Genomic DNA, 17,317 nt, shown 5'->3' with positions numbered 1-17,317 from the left:
TCAGTCACATTTGGTGATGGTAGCAACTGCAGGATTATTGGCCAAGGTATAGTTTAACTCTTTAACCTTCCCTTATTTGAGAATGTGTTATATGTTGAAGGGTTAAAACATAATCTATTAAGCATATCTCAAATATGCGATAAAAATCATAACGTAAAATTTACTAACCAAGGTTGTGAAATTTTAAACAAAAAGGGTTCTGTAATATTAACCAGTCGTAGAACTTCTGAAAACTGCTATATTGTTAGTGATTCTAGCTCATCTAATTAATCGTGTTACATTGTCCATACCGATGAGACTGAGTTATGACATAAACATCTTGGACATGTACACTACCGCAATCTATATAGATTGAGCAAAAGAGAACTGATAAGAGGTCTACCTAAATTACAGAAAGTAGAAAAAATATGTGGCGAATGCCAGATTGGCAAACAAACTAGGAATACTCACAAAAAGGTGAAATCCAATGCCACATCAAAACCGCTCGAGCTTCTCCATATGGATCTTATAGTACCAACCAGAACGGAGAGTCGAGGTGGTAAAAAATATATATTGGTAATCGTGGATGACTATACCAGATTCATTTGGGTAACCTTCTTAAGGGATAAATCAGAAACCCTTGATGAAGTGAAAAGAGTTCTTAAACGAATCCAAACGGAAAAAGGCTCTCAAGTCTGTAAGATTCATAGTGATCATGGATCAGAATTTGAGAATAGTAGTTTTGAGAAATTCTGTTGTGATCAGGGAATATCACATGAATTCTCTGCACCCAAAACTCCACAATAAAATGGAATTGTTGAAAGAAAAAATAGAGTGCTTTAAGAAATGACAAGTGTGTTGAATAGTCTGAAGCTCCCTAAAAATCTTTGGGCTGAAGTTGCAAATATTGCATGCTATATAATCAACTGGGTTTATATAAGTAAAACTTATAATAAAACATCTTATGAAATGTGGTTCGATAAGAAGCCTACTGTTAAATACTTTGGAGTTTTTGGCAGCTAGTGCTATATTTTATGTGACCGTGAAAATCTGAGCAAATTTGACACTAAAAGTGATGAAGGGATCTTTTTAGGATATTCTTTAAATAGTCGAGCATATCGAGTATTGAGTAAGAGGACCGGTGTTATTCAAGAGTCCATTAATGTAGTCATTGATGATCACTTGAATACACCTACCACAAGTTCAGATAATGATGAAGTTCTTTTAATTGACAAACCAGATACTTCATCAAGTCAAAATAACTCTGAACTGAGGACTGTCAAAGATCATCCAACTACTCAGATTCTTGGAAACCCTCTCATTGGTGTGCGCACAGAACCAGCTAACGTAAAAGAAACTCTTACTAACGAAAACTAGATAATAGCAATGCAAAAAGAGCTTAACCAATTTGTGAGAAATGATGTTTGATATCTTGTTCCTATACTTAAAGATAAACATATTATCAGAACTAAGTGGATTTTCAAAAATAAGTCTGATGAACTTGGTAATATAATTCGAAATAAGGCTAGACTGGTTATACAAGGGTACACTCAAATTGAAGGCATCGATTATGATGAAACCTTTGCCCCAGTAGCTCATCCTGAATCAATCAGACTATTTATATCCATTGCTTGCTTTAAAAAATTCAAAATTTATCAAATGGATGTAAAGAGTGCCTTCTTAAATGGCGATCTACATGAAGAAGTTTATGTTGAACAACCAACGGGTTTTGAAGACCCTAAGAATGCTGATCATGTCTATCGCCTAAAAAGGCTCTCTACGGTTTAAAACAAGCTCCTAGAGCATGGTACAAAAAATTGACTAAGTTTCTACTAAGTCATAATTTTCTAATGGGAAGTGTTGATAAGACTCTTTTTGTTAAGAAACATAACGATCATATCTTAATAGTGTAGAGCTATGTTGATGATATTATTTATGGATCTACCTATACTAACATGACTGATGAGTTTGCAGATTTAATGAAATCTAAGTTCGAAATGAGCATGGTTGGGGAATTGAATTATTTCCTAAGGTTGCAAGTAAAACAACAACCTCATGGTATTTTTATTTCTCAAACCAAATATGCTCTGAACTTAATTAAAAAGTTCAGATTTGAGAATGGGAAAAATTTTGATACTCCTATGAGTATAACTTTAAGACTCTCAAAAGACTCTACGGTAAAAATGTGGATCCTAAATTATATCGTAGTATGATTGACAGTTTACTTTATTTAACTGCAAGTAGACCTGACATTGCTTTTAGTGTTGGTATTTGCGTTAGATATCAATCTGACCCTAAAGAGTCTCATCTAACTGCTGTTAAGCAGATTATGTGATATGTTGTAAGTTCAGCTAATTTGGGTCTCTAGTATCCATATGATACTAGTGTTCAAGATTCAATGGTTTTATATTGTGATAATTCCAGTGTAATAAATATATCTAAAAATCTAATTCAGCATTCACGAACCAAGCACATCGACATTAGATATCACTGCATTCATGAATTAGTGGAAGAAAAGACAATCTCTTTAGATTACAAACTTATTGACATTTTCACTAAACCGCTAGACAAAAGTAGATTTAATAAATTGAAATTTGATCTTGGTATGTGCAATTTAAATTGATTAAATCATCAATTTCAATTTTATAGTATATATATTTATTAATTTATTTAATTAAATTTCAAAATTATAAGAAAAATGCATGTTTTTGTCTTTGCACGACCAGTTGTGTAGCGCGCTGGATCACTTTAATTTGGGGAAAAACTCTTTCTTCCTCATTTCCTCTTTGCTCTCCAATGGGCCATAGCACGACTAGTCATACCCAACTTCTTGATTCTTCAAGGTTAGTCCATTATTTTCATTTTCCTTCTAGATTTAAATGCATATCACTTCATTTTCTTCCTTGGAGTGCTTGATTTTAAGTTTCCTTAAAGATTTTGGGGTTTTCTTCACCCAAATCTATTTTTAAGAAAACCCATTCCACGTCTTTTGCAACTCCTTGCTTATTTGGTTTTCTTGTTGCAAATGGATGCTAAAGGGAAAAAGAAAACTTCCCATGGTGCTTCCTCATCTAGATCGGCTCCTTTAATGAGGTGCCATCTTCGGTCACCCGAAGATGATCCATCACATGTGCAGGATTTACGATTACACAATGTTATTGTTGAGCGACCTGTGCATATTGAATACATTGCTCCTTTTGGTCTCCTTCCACTTCTCCAATCTATAGGTTGGGATAACATTGTACATTGGGGTGGGCCAACATACCAGTCTATTGCGCAGGCTATGTTTACTTGCATTTCTGATTTTTCGACTGAGAATTTAATGTTTACAATAGAGAGTAGAGAAATCCATTTAAAATTGACCGTCATCTAATTTTGGCTCTAATGGACATACCTGTTATTGATGAGGTATTTCTATTCACACTTTAGTTGAGAAACCTTCAGAATCGGAAAAACGCATGCTCATTAGAGTATTATGCAACATACATGTGCAATGGACTCATAAGGGGAATACGCCTACTTCTAATTACTTGTTACCCAGATACAGGTTTCTTCACAGAATCTTTATTTCAAATCTGTATCTGCGTTCAGGTAACAAAACCGAACTCATATCTTTCATGGTTCGAATTTTGCATTCCGTCATCTTTGGTATTAAAGTGTGTCTTCCTTCTTTGATCTGTCATTCTATCATTCAATTTCGTCTCCATCCTGGACACAGTGATATTCTATTTGCATATCTTATGACTGTGTTAGCTACTCATATGCTAGTTATTATGCCTGTTGGAGAGGTTCCTATTCATCATCTTATTTTCAACAATTCAAAGATAAATAAGATGAAATTGGAACTGACTCCTGGCCAAGTGGATGTGGGTGGTGGTGTAGCTGAAGCAGGGAATGCAAAAGAAGGCGGCGATCTTCCTTCTGATGTATAAATATGGATGACATTTTTGATGAAATTGAATCAAATTCTACAAATGATCCTGACTATGAGCCATCCGATTTTGATGCTCATCTTTGTGCACTTGAGGAGAAGGTAGAGAACATGAATATTGCCCTTGATTTACAATTTAAACATATGTGCAAGTATCTTAGGCCCTTAAATAAGGGCCTTCATTAACTTGATCCTACCATACCTGCTCCTTCTTCAGGATCTGATTAGGTGTTTTTATCATATGGTCTATAATAACTCTTATACTACATTGCTTTCTTTTAGTTTGCGAGACTTACTTTGGTTAACTTTGGTATATGCTAGTTAATGATGTGTGGACTTTGAATTTGCTTATATATCTTTCATATCTTGCCTATTTAACTCTTTTATTACTCTCTTGTTAAGTCTTCCTCTTCCATTTCTTCTTTGTTTCCTTTGTCATATTGTGACAAAAAGGGGGAGAATATTTCTTTGGATTGATTTTTTATGGATATGGATTGTGGGGCAGTTGCATAATTTTATGGATATATGTGTGCTACTCAAGGGGAGTAAGTAAGGAGGAGTTTTGCCTACTTGATGATGCGTGCTAGTTGATGATAACTGGTGCATGATTCTTTAACCAGGTTGTAACTAGTTTTCTTTTATAAGTGCATGGTTCTTTATTGAGCATGTGATGCTACTCTTACTCTTATTCTTAATGGAGTGTGTTTTGTCACAAATTTGACAAAGGGGGAGATTGTAAGTACAATGGTTATTTGTTACCTTGATTGTCAAATTTTCTAGTGCCAAAACTGCAATTTGTGTAGCACATTGATATATCTGTTCAAGGCAATGCATCACATGTATAAGGACAATGCTTCAAGTCAAGAACAATAATCTACTTCAAGTAATGCAAGGTCAAGTACATTATTCTCTTTTCTAAAGCTTCAGAGTTTTAAAGCTACGAGATCTTGTTCAAGACTTAAGGTGAAATACAACTCAAGAACTACAAGTTTAAGGTTTCAAGGATCTCAAGTTCAAGCTTCATCATGTGTCGAGCTCTCAAGTCTTATGAACTTCAAAGATCGTCCATCATCTGAAGAAATGAAGGTTCAATGTCCATACTTTACATTTCAGGTATGAATGACCTTAGATGGACTTATACATAATTCAAATTGAATCATTTTATAAGTGTTTGGTCTGTTCTTAGACTAGTCCTGGACTCTGTTTGACTTGTCCTAGAACTGGCTTGACCAGTTCAAGAATTTCTAAGACCAGTCCTAAGTTATTGCAAATTTTTAAAATTTTTTGGTTGAGCTACGACCAGTCCTAGAGTCTGCTCGACCGTTCGCATGAACAGTGTACGACTCATTCACGACCAGTCCAACAGCTACGACTCAAACTTCAGCAACTATTCCTGACTCCTCACGACCAGTCTTGGGCAGGTCACGACCAGTCATGGAAGACTCACAACTAGTCGTGAAGTGCCTGCGACCAGTCGTGGAACGGTTTTATCCGATCACGCTCAAAATTTCAAAATATTGTTGCTCCTACGACTAGTCGTAGTGTCCATATGAGCAGTCGAAGATGCGATTTCTGCAACTATAAATAGAGCACGATTTTCAGAGTTTGATATATAATTCAAGTAAAATCAAGGCATCACTCTGAGAGATAAGTTTGTGTTCTTTTTAAGCTACATTGTGCATATTTAATATTCTCTTTTGTTAGCTTTTTATATTTGATTTTGTTTCTGCATTCCAATCTGTTTTGAAAGAGGAATTGTAATATTCCACTTCTTGGAATCAAAATCAAATGGAGCCAGCCCAATTTGATTTAATTTAAAATCAATTAGAACTTAGAACCATTTCAAAGAGAGTATTGGACACTCACTACTAAAAAAATGAGTAAAGGCTACAGAATATGCAGGTTTTTAGCTATAGATACAAACTGTGGCTATATTGCTATGGATTAAATCCGTAGCAAAAAGGTTGCTACACTACTAAAAATTGACGGTCCTGTAAGGGACTTTTTGAGGCCCACCACAATCTGTGTTCTATCTAATCCGTCCATCTATTTTGAAATATAATTTTAGGGCATCATCCCATAAAATGAGGTATATCGAAGGCTCAAGTGGACCACATGGTAGGAAACAATAGAGATTAAATCACATGTGATTCCTGTGGTGTGGTCCACTTGGGCTTTCAATATACCTCATTTTTGGGATCATTCCCTAAATGTATTTATAAAAATGAATGGACAGAATGGATAAACCATGTACATCATGTTGGGCCCCACATAGGTACTTAATCCACACCCAAAATAATTGGGTGCGCACTCAAAAGAGAGTCGCACGCCCAAATCAATATTCGGCCATCCCTCTCCCTTCCTCTATATCTCTCTCTCTCTCCCTCTCAATCATCCCAAAACCCTCTCTCCCTCCCTCCCTCTCTCAATCATCCCATTTTCAAAGCCCTTCTTAAATTCTTCTCTCCATCTCTCTCTCTCTCTCTCTCTCTCTCTCTCTCTCTCTCTCTCTCTCTCTCTCTCTCTCTCTTTCTTTGTGCAATCGGACTCGGAATTCCAATTATCCCATATAAAACCCCCATATCATTTTTCTCATTTCCTCCACACCCAAAAAACCCTAACCGATGGCTCTCTCTCTCTATAAATGGATCGTTCAAACTCACCACCTTTTACTTCCAAAACCCTAACTCCAAGCAAAGGCTCCTCTGATTCCTCTCTCTCTCTCTCTCTCTCTCTCTGCAATTAGACTTGGAATCTGGTCATTCTTTTCTTGCATTTTGTTCATCAGGTGATGCTTCATTTCTCATCTAATTCAACATGATGATGGTCTATTAGTAGGAGGCATTGGGGCTGGGCCCAAGATCAAGGAGGTGGACTAAGGTGCAATCTATCACTAGTATCTATTCGTTTATGTTTTTACTTCTAAAATGTTGGGATGTTCTAAACTTGGGTTACGATTTTGATTACATGCATGATGACCATATACTACCTCCTATTATATTTAAAGTGTTTAGTTTTTAATTTATTTAGAAATATGCCCTCTAATCATTTGAAGAAATGCTTCAACCAATACCTGTCAATCCACTATTGCCTTTCCTCAACCATATCTTCAGATTTTACCTCTGTGATTGACACAACATGGAGCACACAATTTAAGTGTATGTTTCCTCACTTAAGTAGGTCTTTTGAAGCTTCATAAGAAGAACAGAGCATGCTTGATCGATGGGATTGTTTTACGTAGCATTTTGAACCAGCTCAGCCCTGGCTCTGTACTCGAGGTTGAGTTCTTTACATTTGCTCTTCATGAAGTCATCCTCATTTCATATTGGAATTTATTTTTGCATATATGAATTTTCATTTACAATTTTTTTAAAATGATAGAGTTGAGGTGGTTCATTTGTTTCTTCTGGGCAATGCTGGAGAATGTCTAAAAGTTTCTTTCAGCTGTCAATGAAATGGGGTTACTGAGATTTGAAGCATCAGACCTAGAGCAAGTATCCATACTTTTTCCCTAACATTTTTTTTCCATTAAAGGCATGTTTGGTGAAATGGGGTTACACCTCCTATGTGACATCTAAAAAGTTTACAAGTTTCAAACAACGACATTGAAGTAGATATGCTCATCTATGATTGGAACTATTGTGAATCCTGAATTTTCTTTTTTCTTATTTTCTAAATGCAAGTAATGTGGACTCTAGGGCCGGTTGTCTTCATTTCATGGACTAGAAAGGGGCTCATGGAGCTATAAGAAGGATCCAACTCAAGTGACAAGGGTCGTGTGGTGGAGGTATGAGTGGCTACACCCCTTGTATGTATGTTCCACCAACCCAAAGTCATCCAGTAAATCCTTGTTGAAAAATACAAGCTAATTAATAACATATAATATCTAAAGAAGTTTTAAATTTTTGTGCTCGACCATTTATCTTCTCTACTTTGCTTTTGTGCTCACTTTGATACTAGTTACTGAAATTTGCTGAACAAAAAAAAAAAAAAAAAAAAAAAAAAAAAAAAAACAAAAACAATTCCACGGATTAAATTCATAGCATTGATCTATATATTTCAATTGAAAGCTGAGCTTTGTTTATTCCCTATATGCTGAAATTTAACTTAATAGTTATCTGCAATTAGGTTTTTTCTGTGGGAGAATGAGTAGGGATTTGTTGCCTGCAGCCTTCTGTGAGTGTAGACACCCTAATATTATGATTTTCTGAATCATTTTATCCCAAATGTATGGAATTATTATTATTTTTGTTGTGATGGGTGATTTTTACACTTTATCCTTCTTCTTTTTCCCCCATTGTGGTATTCGTATGATTTTCAAATGATAAAAACTAAAACCGAACTTAAAAACTAAAGCTGTGACAAGGGTGTACTTATTATTGTATCACTACACCAACTGGGCCTGGTTTGCCTTTTCTCTCTTTCATATATTAGTTGCATCTTTGTAGTTAAATTATGAAGTCTTCCACATGTTCTTGGCCTTTTCTGCACTCTGGTGATAATGATTGTTTGTAATTTTTCTAGCTTGGTGCCAAATACTATGCTAGTAGCATCAGTTGTTATTTGCAAAGCAGGGCTAGTGTAAAGAAGGTCACCCTTTACAAGGTATATAACACATCTATATTTGTTATTTATTTTATGATTTTGACTTTTAGAATTATCTTCTAGTGATTTTAAATTCCAAGATGGCAATGATGCTTTTAGAATTGCATCTAATTCATTTCAAGTCTGACTTTTAAGTTCCTCTTTATTAAATTAATTATCAAAGATTATAAATAATGAGGATGTACCCATTTAGGGTGATATAATTGTAAAACAGTGTGGTTCAAGTCTTTAGTTATTATCACCCAGTTGTTTAAATCTTGCTCTTTTTTAAACTACACAAGGTATTTAACTCCTTGACAATTATCAACTTAAATGTTTGCATCTTTTGGCCCTCCAAATTAATGCAGAGATAGTACTTTGGAATAAAAAGAAGTTTTCTTGAGTTTGACGAAGTACTAGAGGTAAACATTCAGTACTTTGCCTACCACACAAGATTCCACCAAAATAAGGGTAAATATTGTTGGGGTTAATTGATACTCTAGAAGGGTGTGGCACTTGACATACAACCACTTAAAATTTTTACATGTTGCACATATGAACTCAAATTAAATTGTCTAAATCACAAACCTAGTGTCATTAAGTTACAATCCAAAAATTAAATTGGTTGTGCAAAACTAATTTCTGATTTTTGGACACTTGTTTAGTGAAATAGGCCCATTGGATATTTCCATTTTTAACTATCTAATAGATGTGGATGAGTAAGTTGTAATTTCATAATACATCTAAGTTGGCACCCGCAAATTGGAAAGTTTAATTTGAATTACTTTAATGCCACATGCAATTTCTACAGGTAAGGGTATCATCCATCATAGCCTGCCAGAGTATCAAAGATTTTCTTAAACTTTATTGGCACCCTAACTTCTTTGGACATGCTTTTGTAAAGAAAGGAATGCAAAAGATAAAAATAGTGGAGTAAAAGGGTGAAACACATGAAAAGAAGTGGGGCTACCAATATCTCGCTCAAGTGACACCTGGGTACAAGGTAAATGTGTGCCAGATCAGAATAATTCACTGGGTAATCCCAACAATGACACATCATTGTACCCTCTCATACATCCAGTCGTGAACAACTGGCCCTTGTACATTCGCCGTGGTTGGAGCTTGTTTATAAATTCTGAATTTGCATCCCATGGCAGTTGGTAGGAATCTTATCATTTGACTGTAGTTCAACATAGAGATCTATCCATGCTTTTGATTGTGATATGATTAGAAAGTTGGAGTCCCTATATTATTCTAGTATTGAACATGTTGCTTGTGGTCAAAGAATTTCTACTGAAGAAGACCGGCTATGGAGCTCTATAAGGGCTATATTTGGACTTCAATTTCTAGACTGCTATCAATGAGTGACAGAGAATGATTAAAGATCTGGGGAATCCAACCGTCTATATTGATTAGGGATCAGCCATGATTAAAGATCAATGAGTGACAGAGAATGATTAAAGGTAGGGGTTAGTTGCTGGTACAAGTTACTTGAATGCCAGTCAACATCAAAGCACCAATATTCAGGCATTGCCGAGAATGCCAGTGGAAGCTATATCTTCTATGTCAACTCATCCACCTGCTTTTACAAGAGGACATCCACGTGTCTTCTACCTTGGTACAAGTGAGAGGGTGCTTTGGACTCATGCTTGTTGTTATTTAGAGTCATCTCTTGTCAGTTAATATGTTTTAATTTTCCTTATTTTGACATGGAGGTTTGCTAAGCCCACATCAACCTCTCTGAGCATGAAATAAATGGGCCAATAGTGCAGATGAGCTAGACAAAAGGAAAAAAAATGGTTGGTCCAAAGTCCATTCATCAGGTGGGCTGCACTTTTGCAATGAATTTGGGCCTTTGGAAATTTCTTGTCCCTCCAGTATTTTTTTCCATTCAGGGCACCTTGTAATTAGTAGGAGAGCTTGATCTTTAGGAATGATCACCTCTAAGGCCTGCCTGATGCATGGTTTGGATTCCTGCATGTGTTGTGTACTTGTTGTGGAACATTCTCTGATAGTTTTTGTATCTAACAGGTGGTAATCTGCATCTTAGTGACAAAGGGTTTATTGGAGTTGTCTGCTCATGTCACGGTTTACCAATGTCAATGGCTAAATTTTGTGAGGTAGATTGCTGATTTCACAAATGCCAGCCTCAGGATAAATATGTTTCTTACAGGTTAAAACACATATAAGTACAGATTTGTCTTTGTACCCTGCAGAAAAAAATGTTCATAGAGTTGTTTCATAGCATGCAGGATCATGTGTTGTTAGTCCTGGGGATGCTGTCCGCTTGGAGAGTGGTGAGACTATTGTTCAGTGGTGTAGGGCCTGTTTCATGAAGTACGGGGTAAGATTTGCTCTTCTAATTGGTTTCTTATTTGATTACGAGAAAGGTGTAATGACATGAAAAGAGTTTTGGGTCTCTATAGGTTCTTGTGAAGTACCGAGACCTCTGTATTTAGTGTGGACTCGAGTGCGCACCAACAACATGCCCATTAACTGAGGCCCACGGGTTGCAGAACTTGGTACAAATTATGTAATTATTTGCTTTCTTGAAAAATAGCATAGATCAGAATATATGATGATGTTGAAATAAAAAAGAATAGTAAACACATGTCTACTGATCATACTGATAACAAGTTAAAGTGGTTCTATGGAGGAGAAGGGCTTCTCATTTCTTTTTCTTTTTTTGTTTTTATTTTTAATCATATTCACATCTTAGCCTAATTTTTCATGCTCCATTTGTTTGCATTCTTATTTCTAAATGGGACGAAGGAACTATATCATCATATCCTGTTCATGGAGTTTTATAGGAATCTTAACCTCTTCTACTTGGGTTCTTCTTATTCACTTTTATAGATATGTACTAGTTTCTCTCTGTTATAATTTGGGATTGAATTTTTTTTTTCCTTCATTTGGTGCATCATTTGCAGATATTGGAAGGACTTCTTAAATTGCCAGAGAATAGGGAATGTGCTGACTACAAAAGCAAGTAGGTATCTTGGTGGAATTGTGATAACGAATGATTTTTTAAGAAGCTACTTGTAACTCTTTTTGCATATAAAATGTATTTGGAGATGGAGTCAAAAGGGAAAGAGTTACTCAAATGCAGTGGGATATGGAAGAACTTTGTAGGAAGTATTTGGAGATGGAGTCGAAACTCAAGTTCGAACAGGTTCCTTTTTACCTTCTACTCCATCATGAAATGATCTCTTAAATCCTTTTTATTCATTATGATCCCATGAATATGATGATCTATTGTAGGATGAAAAGATTCATTTGGAGTTGGCAAAAGTGTCTGCCATTCATGAGGAGCTGTTGCTGCAGGAATTGGATGTTGCAAAAGAACAACTTAAGAACCTGCAGAAACATCAAGAAGAGCTGGGAATGAAATCAAAAGCGAATATTAAACTTCTTGTCAAAGAAGTTAAACATGCTAGATTAGAAAGTTTTAGGAGAGGCTTGACAAAGTGAAGTATTGTTTATTTAGAAATGTGAATGTAGGATGCATTGTATGATTTGATTGCTATTTGTAATAAATGCATCATTTTTTTCCTGATTGCATTTTATGTACCATTCCTATCAGCATTAATTGTATTAGCTTAAATGAGTTGATCAATCACAGTAGGTTGTTGGAATGGTAACGACACCATTGTTATAATTTTTTATTTTTTTTTAAAAAATAGCTACGGATATTAGTCGTAGCTCTTGTTCTAAAAACCGTAGCAATTACTTACTTCAGCATATTGCTACGGATTTGATTCCACTTTTAGTTGCAGATATTATCGGTAGCTGTAGATACGTTTCGCTAAAGAAAGTATAGCTACGAATTATAGCCATAGTTATTAGTATCTATTGCCACGGATTTAATCCGTACCAGACTTTTAGCTACACCAATTGCTACGGATGTGCTTTGAACTATAACCTTAGCAATAGGCCTTTAGCTACGGTTTTTATCCGTAGCCTTTGCCCCTTTTTCTAGTTGTGATTGAACTTCTCTATTCGAACTTCTACTCCGATTTGGTTCTTCTAAGCTGCTACAAAAGGAAAAATCCAGGTATTTTACATTTCTTTAAATCTTCTATGTTTTGGGTTTCTTTGAAATTAAGCCAAAATAATCTCTAAGTATTGGTTATTTGAGGAGAGCTAGAAAACTCAGAGTGTGGGATTTTTCAATTGTGTAAGCCCATTTGAAAGACACAATTGTGAGGGTTTTAGGTGAACTTGAGAAAAACCTATTTTCATAGTGAATGCTAATATCCCCTGTGTGAGGATATTGTGAGTGGAGTAGCAAGCTGTGTGACTGTTGTTTAACAGTTGGTGAACAAACAGGCGAACCACTATAACTCTTTGTGTTTTGTGGATGTGTGATTTATTTTCTATATCTTTAATCATTCAAGTTTGTGGGATGTATGTGTGAATATAAATATTGTAATATTTATATTTCAAGCATTGTGGGGAATGTTGTAATAGTTTAGACGTTCATTTCTTGATATTTCCTTTCATTCCTCTTCAGTTTGAGATATTGATACTTAAACTGTTCTAGTAAGGTTGTCATGATATAAACCCTTAGTTTGTATGGTGTAAGGTTGTCTATAGAACAACATTTGTATCAACCTCTCAAGACTTGAATTTTGAGGTTGCTTTACATTTCGATATTGTGAATTGCTTTAAGTGCTATCTTTCCTTTATTCATTTAAATCCCGCTATTATCATTTAATTTGGCATAGTCCTATTCACTCCCCCCCCCCCCCTCCCCCCTTCTAGGAGTCATAGCTAGGCCTTTTCAGTACACCAACTGTTAAGCAATAGCCACACAGCTACTCCACTCCTAATATCCTCACACAGTGGATATTAGCATTCACTATGAAAATAGGTTTTTCCAGGTTCACTAAAACCCTCACAATTGTGTTTCAAGTGGGCTTACACAATTCAAAAAACCCCACACTCTGAGTTTTCTGGATCTCCTCAGATAACTAAAAGAATGAGATTTTTTCTGGCTCAATCTCAAAAGAAACCAATACAAAGAAAATTACAAAAATGTAAAATACCTGGATATTCTCCTTTTGATGCAGCCTGAAAGAACCAAATCGGAGTAGAAGTTTGGATATAAAATTTTAATGTCCACACTCACTATGAAATGGTTCTAGGTTTTAAATTGATTTTAAATTAAATCAAGTTGGGCTAGCTCTATTTGATTTTGATTCTAAGAAGTGGGAATACTTCAATCCCTCTTTCAAATCAGATTGGAATGCAGAATACAAAATCAAATATAAAAAACTAATAAAAGAGAATATTAAATATGCACAATATAGCTTAAGAAGTTTACAAACTTATCTCTTAGAGTGATGTCATGATTACACTTGAATTGGATATCAAACTTTGAAAATCGTACTCTATTTATAGGTGAAGAAATCACGTTCATGACTGGCCATGTGGACACTATGACTGGTCACAGGACTAATGGATTTTTAAAATGTAAAGCGTGATAAGATAAAGTTGTTCCATGACTGGTCGTAGGCCCTACATGACTGTTCGTGAGACCTCCACAACTGGTCGTGACCTGTCCACGACTGGTCGTGTGGAACCAGAAACAATTGTTGGAGTTTGAGTCATCCTTGTAGGATTGGTCATGAACGAGTCGTGCACTATTCACATGACCGATTGAGTAGTCTCCAGGACTAGTCGTGGCTTAACAAAAAATTCTAAAAATTTGCAACAAACTTAGGATTAGTCTTGGAATTTCTTAGACTGGTCAAGGTAGTGCTAAGACTAGTCGAACAGAGTCCAAGACTAGTCGGAGAATAGTCCAAACACTTATAAAATGATTTAATTTGAATTATGTATACAAAATGACCTACCCTAAGGTCAATCTAAGGTCTTTCATACCATAGACATGATGTATGAACATTGAACCTTCTTTTCTTCAAATGATAGATGATCTTTGATGTTCATGAAGCTTGAGATCTCGACACATAATGGAGCTTGAGCTTGAGATCTTTTGAAGCTTGAATTTGTAGTACTTGAGTTGTACTTCACTTTAAGTCTTGAGTATGAACAGTTGACTTGTCTTTCAATGTCGCTTTAAAACATTGAACTTTGAAGCTTAAAGGAGTGAACAATGTACTTGATCTTACATTACTTGAAGTAGATCTTTGTTCTTATCTTGAAGCATTGTCCTTGTACATGTGATGCATTGCCTTGAATAGATATATCAATATGCTACATAAGACACATTTAGCAGTACAAAATTTGACAATCAAAGGAGCAAGAAACCATAGAACTTACAGTGCTTCCGTCAGCATGTCGAGGGTATCCTCCCCTAGGCGAGTCAGAGTGGGGCTGAGTAAGAATTCATTGTCCTCTTCGATGTGTAAAATTCATTGTCCTCTTCGATGCGTCTCCCATGGGTCAGACGCTTGCTCGGATAACACGGGTGCTTCTTGAGGTAATTGTAAGGTCGTCATTTTATACTTGTTCGGTTCACTTTCTCGGTACTAATCCTCTTTCCCTCTTCTTTACAGTTCGCCCCTTGCATGTTGAGGGCCCGCGCCGAGCTTACCCAGGCGAACAGGCGAGCGGAGGAGGCTGAGGCTCAGCTACCGATCCTTGAGGAGAGGGCAACTTTTACGTAGGTGGAGATTGCTACAGCAAAGGCTGCTCTTATGAATTCAGCGGCAGAATGGACCCGACTGGTCTCGCGATTGGAAGAGATCACGGTGGCCTATGATAAGTGTTACTCGGAGTGTGTCGAGGCCTGCGCCGCGGTAAACAAGATCAGTGCGAATACCAAGACCACTATCGCAGTTGTGTGGACGAAGGCTGTAGAGGCTTATCTGTTGTCTCAGGAATTCAAGGCCGAGAGAGACTCTCTTTACCATCTCGGATACCCAGATTGTGTGAAGGTGATGGAAGATAGATTTCCTGAGCTTGACCTCGCTACCTTCGACGAGAGTGAGCCGGGGTCTGACGGTCTGCCCGAAGGAGTCACGGTTGATCTCGAAGAATACACTAATGCAACTCCCGAGGTAGTTTATGGGGCAACTTCTTCATCGGCTCCTGGGTCGGCCCTCGGCGAGGTGGCTGAGCCTTGAAGCTGATTCTTTGGAGAAAAATTCCTTTTTCCTCCCCACATCTGCTTCAAGCACTTCAAGCACACTAAGCTCCAAGCCCGAAAGCATAAATAGAAACGAGCGTCGTCTTTTACTATTTTTTGCCAATGTAATTTTGACATAAACCTTTATATGGATGTAACCTTTATTCTGATCAATGAATACATTTTTCTATGAAAATGTTTGCGTTCTATTGTGTGGTTTACATGGTTATGAATCGCTCCATGTTTATCGCTGAAGGTGGAGCATTAGTTGTCTATGAACTGACCTAGGGGTAATAGACTTTAAGATGCTTAAAATTCCACGGATGAGGCAATAGCTGGCCAGTTAAATCTTCCAGTCGATACGTTCCAAGTCAGATAGTGCTTGCAAGCACGTAGGGTCCTTCCCAGTTGTTCCCAACATGCCTGTGCCGACTCCTTAGTACTCTGAAATACTCGTCGGAGGACCAACTCCCCTACTCGGAATCGTTCGATTTTAACTCAGGCATTGTAAAATTGAGTCACTTGCTGCTGGAGGATGACCGTGCGAAGTCTAACTTGTTCTCTTCATTCATCGAGTAGGTCCATGCTAATCGCCAGTAGTTCTTGGTTGTCATGTTCATCGAATGAGCTTACTCAGGCAATTAGTAGTCTGATCTCCATGGGGGTGATTGCTTCCGACCCATATGCTCGGGAGAATGGGGTTTCGCCTGTAGTAGTCCGAGCTGTGAATCGGTAGGCCCATAGGACTTTAGGAAGTTCCTCAGCCCACGCTCCTTTGGCCTGGTTGAGCTTGGTTCGGAGATGCTTCTTGATGATCTTGTTGACAGCTTCAACTTGCTCATTTTCTTGGGGGTGACGTGGAGACGAGTACATGTTCCTGATTCTAAGGTTTTAACACATTTCTTGATATTGCCTGTTGTCGAATTACTTTCCATTGTCAGAAATGATAGTCCGAGGTATCCCAAATTGGCAGATAAAGTTTTTCCAAACAAAATCTGTAATTTTCTACTTGGTTATTTTGACCAGGGGCTCGGCCTCTTCCCACTTGGTGAAGTAGTCCACAGCGACCATGACAAACTTTGTCTGATGATGTTGATCCCCCATTGAGCAAAGGGCCAGGGGCCGGCCATTGGGGTGACCTCCTCCGGTGGCTACTGGGGAACTATTACAAACCTTTGGCATTTATCACAGCTTTGGACAAGCTTCTGAGCGTCTTGCTGGATGGTCGGCCCGTAATAGCCTTGCCGAACAACCTTGTGAGCCAAGGATTGTCCTCCACAGTGATTACCGCAGATACCTTCATGAATCTCCCACATGACATAGTCGGCCTCGCTAGGTGGTAAACATCGTAAGAGTGGCATAAAAAATCCTTTCTTGTATAAGATCTCATTGAGCATAGTGTAGTGGGCAGTTCAGATCCTCGGTCAGTGGGCCTCGGCTTGATCCTCAAGCAAGTCACCAGTCTCTAGATATCGAATGATAGGATTGACCTAGGTAGGTCTCGAGTTAATGGGGAACATGGCTGCAGAGTCGGTCTTGTCGACGCTCGGCTTGGCCACATACTTGATAAGGACGGACCTAGGGATTTCATCTTCATCGGCCGAGGCGAGCTTTGCCAAAAGGTCGGCTTTTGCATTCTCAACCCAAGGGATTCGGATGACGGAAGAACGTTGAAACCCGCCGATCAACTGTCTAACCTTTTGGAGATAGGCTTTTAGGCTCTCTTTTCT

The 17,317-nt window shown here is 37.4% G+C and overlaps 1 long non-coding RNA gene across 1 annotated transcript; it reads left to right on the top strand.

The window, feature by feature from the left end:
• The first annotated feature begins 6,601 nt into the window (after positions 1–6,601).
• LOC131247304 (uncharacterized) lies at positions 6,602–7,712 on the top strand. The gene is made up of 4 exons (XR_009171620.1): positions 6,602–6,790; positions 7,091–7,188; positions 7,294–7,404; positions 7,594–7,712. It is a non-coding gene; the product is annotated as an uncharacterized LOC131247304 (long non-coding RNA).
• The last annotated feature ends 9,605 nt before the right edge of the window (positions 7,713–17,317 follow it).

The sequence above is a fragment of the Magnolia sinica genome, chromosome 5, assembly GCF_029962835.1.
Source record: "Magnolia sinica isolate HGM2019 chromosome 5, MsV1, whole genome shotgun sequence".
NCBI classification, from domain to species: domain Eukaryota; kingdom Viridiplantae; phylum Streptophyta; class Magnoliopsida; order Magnoliales; family Magnoliaceae; genus Magnolia; species Magnolia sinica.
Note: the sequence above shows the minus strand (reverse complement) of the source record. Positions and strands in the feature narration are given on the sequence as shown.